This window comes from Bos indicus, chromosome 11, assembly GCF_029378745.1.
Source record: "Bos indicus isolate NIAB-ARS_2022 breed Sahiwal x Tharparkar chromosome 11, NIAB-ARS_B.indTharparkar_mat_pri_1.0, whole genome shotgun sequence".
Lineage (NCBI taxonomy): Eukaryota > Metazoa > Chordata > Mammalia > Artiodactyla > Bovidae > Bos > Bos indicus.
The window spans coordinates 80,448,323-80,461,882 of record NC_091770.1 but is presented as its reverse complement, the minus strand read 5'-3'; positions in this window follow the sequence as shown (position 1 = coordinate 80,461,882).

Here is a 13,560-nt window from a genome sequence, read left to right as displayed (position 1 = left end):
AATGGACATGAATCTGAGCAAACTGCAGGAGATAGTGAAGGACAGAGGAACCTGACATGCTGCAGTCCATGGGGTTGCAAAGAGTCAGACACAACTTAGTGACTGAACAACAAATCACTCTGAGCTATCTAAACCCACTTCCAGGCTTTCTAAGTAGAAGAGACCTATAGTCAGAGAAGGACTTTGATTTCCCCAGAAAATACAATGAATGAGAGTATTTTTCTAAACATTCCAATTAATGGGTTAATGTAATGAATGTTGTTAGGTCAAATAATGTAGTTGCATGAAAAAGTGTTTAAACTGCTGCCAGCAAAGATTTTTAATCTCCCTGAAGGAAATGTAGTGTTTCGGCCCTTTAGAAACATCTCTTTGCAAGTAATCAAGTTGGCAAACAGTATTTCTCATTGTACAAGCCCAATCCCAGGGCACTTGTTTATCACCGCATGTTTGCTATAGGCACTTGTAAATAATAAAGTTGCTTTCCTTTGAAAAATAATAGAAATCCTTGCCCATTCCCCATGGTTATTCAGAGTAGAGATAGTTTTCTTAATAAGAAAAAAAGTGCATGTGTGAAAAAAAGTGCAGTTTTAGTTCAAAGAATGGAATGATTCAATGTGACATCCGTTAAAGAGCAGGCAATATGATTATGTCTTTGTGAGCTGCAAGGAGGAAGGACCAGTCAAGCTCTGAAGACAACAGAAGAAGCAGAGTTGAGTATGGTTGAGGTAGTTTGCTATAGAGTGCTGAGGGGAACTCGTTGGTGAGGACTTCATTCATTCAACTGGGAAATACTTCTTATGTATCTGCTGTGTATCAGCCACTGTTTTAGAAGCTGAATGAGGATATGAGATTTCACAAAATAGCTTACAGTGAGATAGAAAGGGCTCTGAACAAGAAAATCTGGTTATAGTTCTGTGAATGGCCTGGGTAATTTCTTGCCCCCTCTGGACTCTCATTTCTATGTATATAAAATGGGGAGATGAGATTGAACTACATGATCCCCAAGGTCCCATACTTCTCTGTCATTAAGATGCCACCAGTCAACTAAAACATGAAAAATGTGTCAGCAGTTTCAGTGTGGAAGTTCAGTCCTCTAAGGTTGAATATGAGAATAGGTTGAGGCAACTGCTGACGTGGCTGGCATAATGGATAGAGAGAGTTCATAATTGTTTTTGGTGAGGGTGTAGAAAATTTGGTGGAAGGTGTGTGGGAGGGGTCTGAGAAAATTACAGGTAAGGACTGGGCATATTTCTCAACATTGCTGTACCGCTACAGGGATGGGCTGCAGTCAAATGTGCACAGAGACTAAAGCCAGGCTGAATGTCGGCTTTATGGTGTAAGAAAAATAACTTTTGTGATAGTCCTGAAGTTCTGTTGCTTTTACATCTCACTCAGTTATCAGCTCATTGAGGTCTCCCTCTGTTATCTCCTATCTTTGTGACACTGGTCAGTTTCTAACAGTTTCCGATTGAGGTTAATGTGTTCATTTTATGAGATAAAACATACAAGATACTTAAAGTAAAACTTGATACTGAGTAAGTTCTAGAGTGTCAGTTTCTTTTCTTTCTAGTATAAAAGCACAATGATCTGGGATCTTCTATTATAGAGGCAAACTGTGAATATATATTCCCTTAGAGTTATTCTTTCATGAAGATAATGGTGACTTTTACATTCCTCTCATTGGACTGAAGTATGTGTTCTCTCTCACAAGGATTTCCAATTATAGGCTTGTGTTTTCTCTTTACACCCAATTACTCCTTTTGTCATTGCATCATCCACCTGTTGTCAGTTTTCTTTGTAAAGCACAATTTGGGTCAAAACATGCCCTTGAGCAAAATTCTACAATGACTCCCCATTGCTTGCAGAATAAAATCCCCACCCCTGAGCTTGTGCTGTAAGCTCTCCCTGATCCAGACCCAGCATGCCTTTCCATGTTCATCTCCTATCATATCACTCCATGCACAGAACCTCTATCCCAGTGGTTCTCAAACCTAAATGTGCTTCAGATTCACCTGGAGGACTTCTTAAAATGCATGTTTCTGGGCCTCATGCTCAGTGTTTCTGATTCGGTAAGTCTGGAGTGAGGTCTTGAAATTGTGCATTTCTAACAAATTTCCAGGTGATTCTGATGCTGCTTGTATGGGGAGCACACTTTAAGAACCATTGTTTGACCACACAAAACACTGGTCCTTTTGGGGATATATCAGATAAGTACTTTTGAAATTGAGCAGGACTCTATGGGCCTTCCCCTGAGACCCATGTCTGCAGCCCACCTTTTGCCTGTAGAAAAACTTTAGCCAAAGAGTAAGTTTCATCAGAGAAGTGAGAAAATGCAGAAGCAAAGGAAAACAATCAAATAGGATAAAGTAAGTCATTAAATAAAGTCAAGAACCTTTAGAGCCTCCTTAAGGGCTATAAGATAGTCTTCTGAGCCATGTCTTTTGAGCTGTTTTGTAGATACTGAAACGCCCAGCAGGTGGAAAAAGTTAACTACATGGTGACCAGACTGTAGCCATGACATAAGTTGCCAAAATTCCAAGAAATGACCTCAAAGACATGGAAACAAACAAGTCTTGGAACTGAAGATTAACTGTACTTAAAATATTCAAGATGAAGCTGATCAGACCACCGATGACCAGTTTCAAGATGACTGTCAGAGCTGACTGTGCTGTTTCTGCATGTAAACCCCTCTCTCTGCCTACAAAAGCTCTTGCCCACTGATTGTTAGCGGGAAGAATTGGCCTTTGAACATGAGTTTGTCTGTTCCCCCTCAGTTGCCAGTCTCTGGGATAAAGCAAACTTTTTTTCCCACTAACCTTAGAGGAGCTACTCCACATTCAAGGTCAGGAGGGGCGGCTGTGGGGAGATACCCTTCGTTCAAGGTAAGGAGCAGCGGCTGCACTTTGCTGGAGCAGCCGTGAAGAGATACCCCACATCCAAGCTAAGAGAAACACAAGTAAGATGGTAGGTGTTGTGAGAGGCACCAGAGGGCAGACACAGAAACCATAATCACAGAAAACTAGTCAGTCTAATCACACGGACCACAGCCTTGTCTAAGTCAATGAAACTAAGCCATGCCGTGTGGGGCCACCCAAGACAGGCGGGTCATGCTGGAGAGGTCTGACAGGATGTGGTCCACTGGAGAAGGGAATGGCAAACCACATAAGTATTCATGCCTTGAGAACCCCATGAACAGTATGAAAAGGCAAAATGATAGGATACTGAAAGAGGAACTCCCCAGGTCGGTAGGTGCCCAATATGCTACTGGAGATCAGTGGAGAAATAACTCCAGAAAGAATGAAGTGATGGAACCAAAGCAAAAAGAATACCCAATTGCGGATGTGACTGGTGATAGAAGCAAGGTCCGATGCTGTAAAGAGCAACATTGCATAGGAACCTGGAATGTCAGGTCCATGAATCAAGGCAAATTGGAAGTAGTCAAACAGGAGATGGCAAGAGTGAACGTCAACATTCTAGGAATCAATGAACTAAAATGGACGGGAATGGGTGTATTTAACTCAGATGACTATTATATCTACTACTGTGGGCAGGAATCCCTCAGAAGAAATGGAGTAGCCATCATGGTCAACAAAAGAGTCCTAAATGCAGTACTTGGATGCAATCTCAAAAAATGACAGGATGATCTCTGTTCGTTTCCAAGGCAAACCATTCAGTATCACAGTAATCCAAGTCTATGCCCCAACCAGTAGCGCTGAAGAAGCTGAAGTTGAATGGCTCTATGAAGATCCACAAGACCTTTTAGAACTAACACCCAAAAAAGATGTCATTTTCATTATAGGTGACTGGAATGCAAAAGTAGGAAGTCAAGAAACACCTGGGGTAACAGACAAATTTGGCCTTGGAATATGGAATGAAGCAGGAAAAAGTCTAATAGAGTTTTGCCAAGAGAATGCACTGGTCATAGAAAACACCCTCTTCAAACAACGCAAGAGAAGACTCTACACATGGACATCACCAGATGGTCAACATTGAAATCAGATTGATTATATTCTCTGCAGCCAAAGATGGGGAAGCTCTATACAGTCAGCAAAAACAAGACCAGGAGCTGACTGTGGCTCAGACCATGAACTCCTTATTGCCAAATTCAGACTGAAATTGAAGAAAGTAGGGAAAACCACTAGACCATTCAGGTATGACCTAAATCAAATCCCTTATGATTATACAGTGGAAGTGAGAAATAGATTTAAGGGACTAGATCTCATAGATAGAGTGCCTGATGAACTATGGGTGGAGGTTTGTGACATTGTACAGGAGACAGGGATCAAGACCATCCCCATGGAAAAGAAATGCAAAAAAGCAAAATGGCTGTCTTAGGAGGCCGTACAAATAGCTGTGAAAAGAAGAGAAGTGAAAATCAAAGGAGAAAAGAAAGATATAAGCATCTGGATGCAGAGTTCCAAAGAATAGCAAGAAGAGATAAGAAAGCCTTCCTCAGTGATCAATGCAAAGAAATAGAGGAAAACAACAGAATGGGAAAGACTAGAGATCTCTTCAAGAAAATTAGAGATACCAAGGGAACATTTCATGCAAAGATGGGCTCAATAAAGGACAGAAATGGTATGGCCCTAACAGAAGCAGAAGATATTAAGAAGAGGTGACAAGAATACACAGAAGAACTGTATAAAAAAGATCTTCACAACCAAGATAATCACGATGGTGTGATCACTCACCTAGAGCCAGACATCCTGGAATGTGAAGTCAAGTGGGTCTTAGAAAGCATCACTATGAACAAAGCTAGTGGAGGTGATGAAATTCCAGTTGAGCTATTTCAAAACCTGAAAGATGATGCTGTGAAAGTGCTGCACTCAATATGCCAGCAAATTTGGAAAACTCAGCAGTGGCCACAGGACTGGAAAAGGTCAGTTTTCATTCCAATCCCAAAGAAAGGCAATGCCAAAGAATGCTCAAACTACCACACACTTGCACTCATCTCACATGCTAGTAAAGTAATGCTCAAAATTCTCCAATCCAGGCTTCAGTAATACGTGAACCGTGAACTTCCAGATGTTCAAGCTGGTTTTAGAAAAGGCAGAGGAACCAGAGATCAAATTGCCAACATGTGCTGGATCATCGGAAAAGCAAGAGAGTTCCAGAAAAGCATCTATTTCTGCTTTATTGACTATGCCAAAGCCTTTGACTGTGTGGATCACAGTAAACTGGAAAATTCTTCAAGAGATGGAAACACCTGACCTGCCTCTTGAGAAACCTCTATGCAGGTCAGGAAGCAACAGTTAGAACTGGACATGGAACAACAGACTGGTTCCAAATGGGAAAAGGAGTTCATCAAGGCTGTATATTGTCACCCTGCTTATTTAACTTATATGCAGAGTACATCATGAGAAATGCTGGGCTGGAAGAAACACAAGCTGGAATCAAGATTGCCAGGAGAAATATCAATCACCTCAGATATGCAGATGACACCACCCTTATGGCAGAAAGTGAAGAGGAACTAAAGAGCCTCTTGATGAAAGTGAAAGAGGAGAGTGAAAAAGTTGGCTTAAAGCTCAACATTCAGAAAACTAAGATCATGGCATCTGGTCCCATCACTTCATGGGAAATAGATGGGGAAACAGTGGAAACAGTGTCAGACTTTATTTTTTTGGGCTCCAAAATCACTGCAGATGGTGATTGCAGCCATGAAATTAAAAGACGCTTACTCCTTGGAAGGAAAGTTATGACTAACCTAGATAGCATATTGAAAAGCAGAGACATTACTTTGCCAGCAAAGGTCCGTCTAGTCAAGGCTATGGTTTATCCAGTGGTCATGTATGGATGTGAGAGTTGGACTGTTAAGAAAGCTCAGTGCCGAAGAATTGATGCTTTTGAACTGTGGTGTTGGAGAAGACTCTTGCGAGTCCCTTGGACTGCAAGGAGATCCAACCAGTCCATTTGAAAGGAGGTCAGTCCTGAGTGTTCTTTGGAAGGAATGATGCTGAAGCTGAAACACCAATACTTTGGCCACCTGATGTGAAGAGTTGACTTATTGGAAAAGACTCTGATGCTGGGAGGGATTGGGGGCAGGAGGAGAAGGGGACAACAGAGGATGAGATGGCTGGATGGCATCACCGACTCGATGGACATGAGTTTGTGTGAACTCTGGGACTTTGTGAGGGACAGGGAGGCCTGGCTTGCTGCGATTCATGGGGTAGCAAAGAGTTGGACACGACTGAGCAACTGAACTGACTGAACTGAACCTTGCCTGTCAAGTACTGGCTTTCGAGGGGTGAGCAGCCAGATCCCACTTTCAGTAACACTTTTGCATCATGGCATTCTTCCCTCAGGCTTCTGCTCTTGGTATAACTCCATTCACTTTTCAAGTTAATTTCACTTATTAAGGACGCTTGTTTTGTCAAGTGTCAGAGGGTGAGATGGCTGGATGGCATCACCGACTTGATGCACATGACTCTGGGTGAACTCCGGGAGTTGGTGATGGACAGTGAGGCCTGGCGTGCTGCAATTCATGGGGTTGCAAAGAGTCAAACACGACTGAGTGACTGAAATGAACTGAACTGTCCTGTCACTCAGAATTAGGGAGGAAAGCATTCTTTCTCTAAGCACCCTTTAGCTCTCGTGGGTACTTTTCACATGCTCCTTCTATTTTAGTGTTTTTTTCATTCTACATTGTACTAGAGCTAATTATGTGTTTGCCTGCCCTTTCAGTCAATTGTCAGTCCCTTGGGGGAAAGGGGCAGATTTCATTAATCTGAATCCTCAAAAGGCTTAAGTTTTATCATGCTGCCTGAGAGGAAGATCCAGTGAATTATGTTCAGTACATGCTTCCTTCCCCTTCTCTGCTTACTGCTGCTTTCCAGGAAGACAGGAATTTCAAGGTGAGCCACCACTCCTTCTTCTGAGATTGGAGAATTTATAGTATTTAAGTATCTGAAATATTCAATTCCATCAGCAAGATTAGAGAGAGATTCACCAAAGTTAGAAGGGAACCAACCCAAAATATTGGTCTAGGATAGGTTTCAGGGCTACCTGTGTCATAAAGATGCTAAGTCCCAATGTAGCAAGTCAAGCTGTTGTGGTGAACATATCTAAAGTCAACTCTGATCTAAAGAGGTGTTTAAATTTTTTAAGAGGACAAGTGTCAGAAGCAATTTTATCTCTGTGGGTGGCCCTTTCCCATGCTGAAGGTGAAAAAGAAAAAATAATAGAGAGAAAAAAAAAAAAAAAAGAAGGCAGAGTAAGTGCCCAGTCTGGAATCATTTTGCTCAAAGTTAATTTCAGGAAATGCAAAATAACCAATCTCTTTAATACCCTTTCGGTTTCCAAAGAGCACAGAGTAAATCCAGTTCTCCCACCTGACTCCTGCTAGCTGTTAGTGAGAACAGTTCTTCTTAGGCTCCCTCTGCTCCTCCTTTTCCCCTGCACACCAGGACCTGTTCCTGTTTGTCTTGGTTTGTCTGCCTCATGCTATCTTCGGGGGATTCCATCTGACTCTGCAACTCCTGTCACCTTTACGTGATGACTACATCCAGCCTAGATCTTTCTCCTGAGCCACACACCCTTGGAGCCAACAGTTACTCTAAACTCCCCTTGACTTTTCCACAGGGATCTCAGATTCAATATGCCTCTAAATTAAATTAATTCATCATATTCCAGGTAAGTTGACCGTTTTCAGGGCACTGATTGCAAAGAGAACAGGATTGGTTTAACCAATTTGGAAAATTGTTCAAAAATAAAAAACAGAACAAATGCATAGTATATGAGCCAAAATTTCCACCCCTAAGTAGATTGCTATCAGAAATGGTTACATATGTTCATCAGGAGATATATGTGTTAGTCGCTCAGTCATGTCTGACTCTTTGTGACCCCATAGACTGTAGCTCACTAGGCTCCTCTGTCCATGGAGTTCTCCAGTCAAGAATAATGGAGTGGGTTGCCATTTCCTTCTCCAAAGAGATATATACAAGAATGTTTATAGGTGCACTTTGCAATAGCTCCAAACTGGAAATCATCCAAGTGGTCCACTGACTATAGAATGAATATCTCAATTTGATTTAATCATATGATGAAATACTATAAAACAATAACAGTGAAAAAAACTGTGGAATAAATAATCTACAAAGAACACTACGGATATCTCATACAAACATTGTTGAATAGAAGCCAGAGGCAGAATAATACATACCGAATCCTTCCATTTATTTTATTTTACTTTTTGCCATGCCATGCAGCATGTGGGATTCCCTGACCAAGGATCTAACCTGGGCCCTTGACAGTGAGTCCTAACCAATGGACCACCAGGGAATTCCCATCATTCCATTTATGTAAAGCTCAGAAGCAGGCCAAATTAATTTATTCTGTGAGAAGTCATGAGGGTGAATACCTTTGGGAGAATGAGGTAAGAAGGAAGCATGAGGAGGCTTTAGATGTGCAGTAAAGTTCTTCTCCTTGATTTGGATGCTTATTTACATAATGGGGTTCAATTTGTGAAAATTCTTTGAGCAGTACAGTAAAGAGCTGTGCTCTTTTTTTAGCGTATGCTTTTGAACTGTGGTGTTGGAGAAGACTCTTGCGAGTCCCTTGGACTGCAAGGAGATCCAACCAGTCCATCCTCAAGGAGACCAGTCCTGGGTGTTCATTGGAAGGACTGATGCTGAGGCTGAAACTCCAATATTTTGGCCGCCTCATGTGAAGAGTTGACTCATTGGAAAAGACTCTGATGCTGGGAGGGATTGGGGCAGGAGGAGAAAGGGACGACAGAGGATGAGATGGCATCACAGACTCAATGGACATGAGTTTGGGTGAACTCTGGGAGTTGGTGATGGACAGGGAGGCCTAGCATGCTGTGATTCATGGGGCTGCAAAGAGTTGAACACGACTGAGCGACTGAACTGAACTGAACTGATACTTGAATAAGATGTATGAAAAAAGAAAAAGACAAGGGCTACTGTGCTCAGTCTCTTTCCTGCTGAGCTTTCAAGTCTCAATTATGGTTTCCATCATATCCCTACTCTGGTACTTTGCAGCTTATTTCCTCCTTGGTAGCCAAACATAGAGCAAATAACCTCAAAAAAAAAAAAAAAAAAAAAAGAAGAAGAAGAAGAAAATATCCTGTAAGAGGGCAGACTGTGTACAAGGTCCAGTCAAAGTGTTATTCTAAACATCTAGATGACTGTCCTGGCTTCCATGGTTGCCCCTTCTCATTGCATATATATGAGGTACAGATTAAAGGTGATTTTTTTCTGTTTGTGCAAAACCAATGTGTGTAGCACCATTTGTTGAAAAGTGTGGCCTTTCCTTGCTGAGTTGCCTTTGTCAAAATCAGTTGTCTATATATGTGTGGATTCATTTCTATATTCTCTATTCTGTTCTACTGATCTATTTGTTTATTCTCAAGCCAACAACATATTGTTCTGATCATTATGAAACCTCGTTGGAGGTCTGACTTGTAATCTCTAGCTATAAAGAACTCTCCAGACTCCCACCTCTGTATTTTCTTCTCTAAGAAATAGTTTAGCTCCTCCAGAGATCACTCTCCTTCATAGCAATGGACATTTTCTCCAGATCTTAAACTGAGCAATTGTAGGGTTTTACCCAATATTCTTGCCTGGGAAATACCATGGGCAGAGGAGCCTGGCAAGCTACAGCCCATGGGGTCACAAAAGAGTTAGACACAACTTAGCAACTAAACAACAACAACAATTCCTCTATCTCAAGTGTCTCTCTCCCACATTGCTGAAAATTATTGTTTCTTATACTTTGTCCATTTAAAAAAGTTGCTTCAGATGGAAAGGGGAATCCTATCCCTTTTGGCTAGAAGCACAAGTCTGTATTACTTTTTTGGGTGCATATCTTTTGGTTCTTTTTCACTAGTTGCTTTGGATATTACAACATAGAGTTTTAAGTTATCAAGTTAATCCTAAAGCAAAATTATACTGCTTAATAAACATTAGAGAACCTTGTGACTAGGTTTTCCATTCACTCTTTTACTCACTTTATCCTTATTATCTTATATATTTTCTCCATATATGGTGTGCCACAGTATCTTGTTATTATTTATATTCTAAGCTGTTAATAGCCTATACACCATTTCAAGATGCATTTGAGATGCTAATAAAAAAGACTTTTATATTTATTCAGTTATTTACCCTTTTCAGTGCTCTTTTTCTCTATAAATCTGGAGTTTCATCTGCTTTAATTTTTCATCAATCTGAGGAAACTTTTCATCTTTTTGGTCAAGACTCATTATTTTTAACTTTGTATGAATAAAAACCTCTATTATTTTGTCATCTGCCAGGAGCCAGCGTGAGGAACTCCGCCCATGGCAAAGGTCATGAGGAAGGAGGCTCGGCATACGCAAAGGCGGATCGAGCCTCAGGAGTCCCCCTGGAAAGTCTCGAGCATCTACCCCCAAAACCAGAGTCTGTCTACTTTCTGCTTTGTGCTCCCACCTACACCTCTGACTTTACGGGGGGCTGTCCCCCACTACCTCTCTCTGAAAAAAGAGTTAACTTACAGCTCCAGTTAATAAAGTTCCTGGGTGTGATAGTGTTTCAACCTACAAACTCCTTTGGAAGTCCTCTAGCCTGCCTGAATAGGTTTTTTCGGCCACATGTGATTGTTCAGAGCCTCCCAACTGTGAGAGGCATGAGATGTTCTAAACTGTCTAAATACAAATTCCTTTGAGCAGTTAAAAGATTGATTAGAAATTGTATTGGTGAAGGGTTTTTCACTTGTTGGGCCAATGTTTGCTGCTAAGTTTCCATATCCCTTACCTGCTGTGTCCCTGGCAGTGTATTGATTAATATAATTGGTGTAAGTAGTAGCTTTAATGTTTGTAACCTTGGACCCTTGAGTTAATTCTTTTTCTTGTTATAGCCCACAACACCTTTGCCCTGTAGGAATGCAACTTTATCTAATGCTTTTGGAGGGTGGCGCTTGACTAATCACCTTTAGAGAAAAATAAGTTTTCTGAAGAAAGGGTCTTAAAATGTTAACAGGCCTCCGGGCCAGAAGATGATGCAAATCACCTAAACTTTTGCATATGATAAGTTTGCAGGAAGAAAGCCTGGCTTACTGCATGACTCTACGCCTTCCCCCATTATCCTCTATGCATAACTTAAGGTATAAAAACTACTTTGGAAAATAAAGTGCGGGCCTTGTTCACTGAAGCTTGGTCTCCCCATGTCGTTCTTTTTCTCACCTTCTGGCTGAATTATTCAGCCTCTTTTCTCCACTGAATTTTCTCACTGAGCTATCCTTATTTAGCCACTCTTTATATCTTTAATTAACATTTAAATAAGCTGTTGTTTCCTGATCGCCGAAGCCATCTCCCCTTCGAATTCCCTGGATCCACCGGGGCTGGACCCCGGCAGTGATCATTACTAAGGAATATTTTCTTGGGCGTAAAAATTCTAAATTGACGCCTTTTTTCCTTTCCAACGCTTCAAAATTATTCTTTTTTTTTTTGGTCTTCATTGTTTTTGCTGAGAAAAGCTGTTATTCATATCACTGTTCTTTTTTGCTTTGGATCCATTTGAGATTTTCTCTTTATCTTTGATTTCATATATTTTCCTTATTTATATCTATGTGTAGTTTTCTTTATCCTACTTGAGACTGGCTTTTTGAATCTGTGGGTTGATGTCTCATCAGTTTTGAAAACTGTTGGCCATTTATTTTAAAATATTTTTTTCTGCACTATTCTTTCTTCAGCTTCTGGGGCTCCAATTACATGTGTTAGAAAATTTTACACAATCCTATAGATTTCAAGTAGTCTGTTTTTTCCTTGCTTTTTAGTCTTATTTTGTTTACTTTGTTTTGTTCTATCATCAAACTCATAGGTCCTGACCTCTGCTGAGTCCATTTTGATCTTAAGGCTTTATATTAAATATTTCATTACTCATATTGTAGTTCTTAGTTTTAGTATTTACATTTGGGCTAAAAAATACTTTCTTTTCTTTCTACTCAGCTTTTTAATATTGAAATATAGTCAACATACAATACTATATTATCCATAATAATAGTAATAGTTTCAGCATAGTGATTTGACATATATATCATGAAATGGTTATCACAATAATTTGAATGAACATTCATCATCTCACATAGCTATGGAATCAAAGAAATGGATTTTCTTTGTGTGTGGTGAGGACTCAAGATTTACTCTCCTAAAAACTTTTGTATTTAATATAGAGCAGTGTTAATTTTACATATTTTGTTGAAGAGAAAGTCCCAGGTCATCACAGTTTTAATATGCACTTTATAACTGGAAATTTAAGTACTGTTTGACAGTCTTCATTCATTTCCTCCTCCCTTTACTCCCTGTCTCTGGTAACCAGAAATTTGCTTCATTTTTTTCTTTGTTTTTGAAGTATAATTGGTCTGTACTATGTTAGTTCCTGTTATACAACTTACTGAGTTTTTTTTCTGTGCATTTTGAAATGATCACCACAAAAGGTCTAGGGTGCTCAAGGGAGGAGGTGAGATCAGTGTCTTCCTACTCCACTATCTTGATCACACTTTTGTAATCATTCCACTCAGAAAGCATGTTGTATACCTTTTCAGCTAGATCCTCTAGCATTTTTATCCTAGGAATTTTCAAGAATCAGTCTGACATTTCATCATCTAGACTATCTCTGGTTCTGCTTTCATTGACTCTTTCCTTATTGTTCACAGGTTACATTTTCTTGATTCTTATTTTTTTTTTTTTATCATATGCAGGCATTTGCTGTTAAAACATGCTAATGCAAACAATATTTACTTAAGAAAAGAACAAAATCCTCCTCTGTCTGGCTTTTAGAGTGAGGACCTAAGTCATTCTGATCTGTTGCTGGTCGCACCAGGGCTGTGTAGTGGCTTTAGTTTGAATCAGTTGGCTCGCTGCAAGTTTGAGTTGTTTTGAGGGTGACCTGGGACTTTCTCTTCAGTGAGATTTATGCCCTGCACCTGCCACAGTTCTGGAGATGTTTTTATGGATTACAACTGACTTAACCGCTTTCTGAACTTTGTGAAAACTCTCTTTACAGTCTGGCAGTAAGATTTATAGATTGCTAGGGGTTTCTTTTTGGTCTCTAGATTAATCCCTGTGGTTTTGTGGCTTAGAGAGACATTTTTTTTTTCTCTGCTAGTTTGTTCAAGCCTCCTGAGGGCAGCCTTATTCCCCTTGATGAAGCTTTGGAATGCTATGTGTTTTTCTCAGGTGTCTTGCATTTTCTCAACATCTGGTGCCTGAGAAACTTGAGTGCCTGCAGTGAATTTCCTGTAGTTCTCTGGTCCTAGTTCTTGCCTTTGGAGAGTGGCTTCTTTGTGCTTGTAGAAGGCTCTGTGGGTGATCTTTCTCAGTTCTCCTGCCTTGCTCTAAGCCTTTGGCATACTGCATCTGAGCACTCAGTAAAGACCCATTAGAAAGATTTGGCCGGTGAATTTGGTCTCTGTGCCTGGGGTTTCTCAGAATATTAATCTGTCATGCCAGCCCACATACAGCCTTAAATTTTTGTTAAAATTTCAGCTGGTTCTCCTTATCCCCAACTATTTTTTCCTCATCACTCTGCCAGGAAAGCAAACAGCTGAGAATTTCATCTCTCTTTT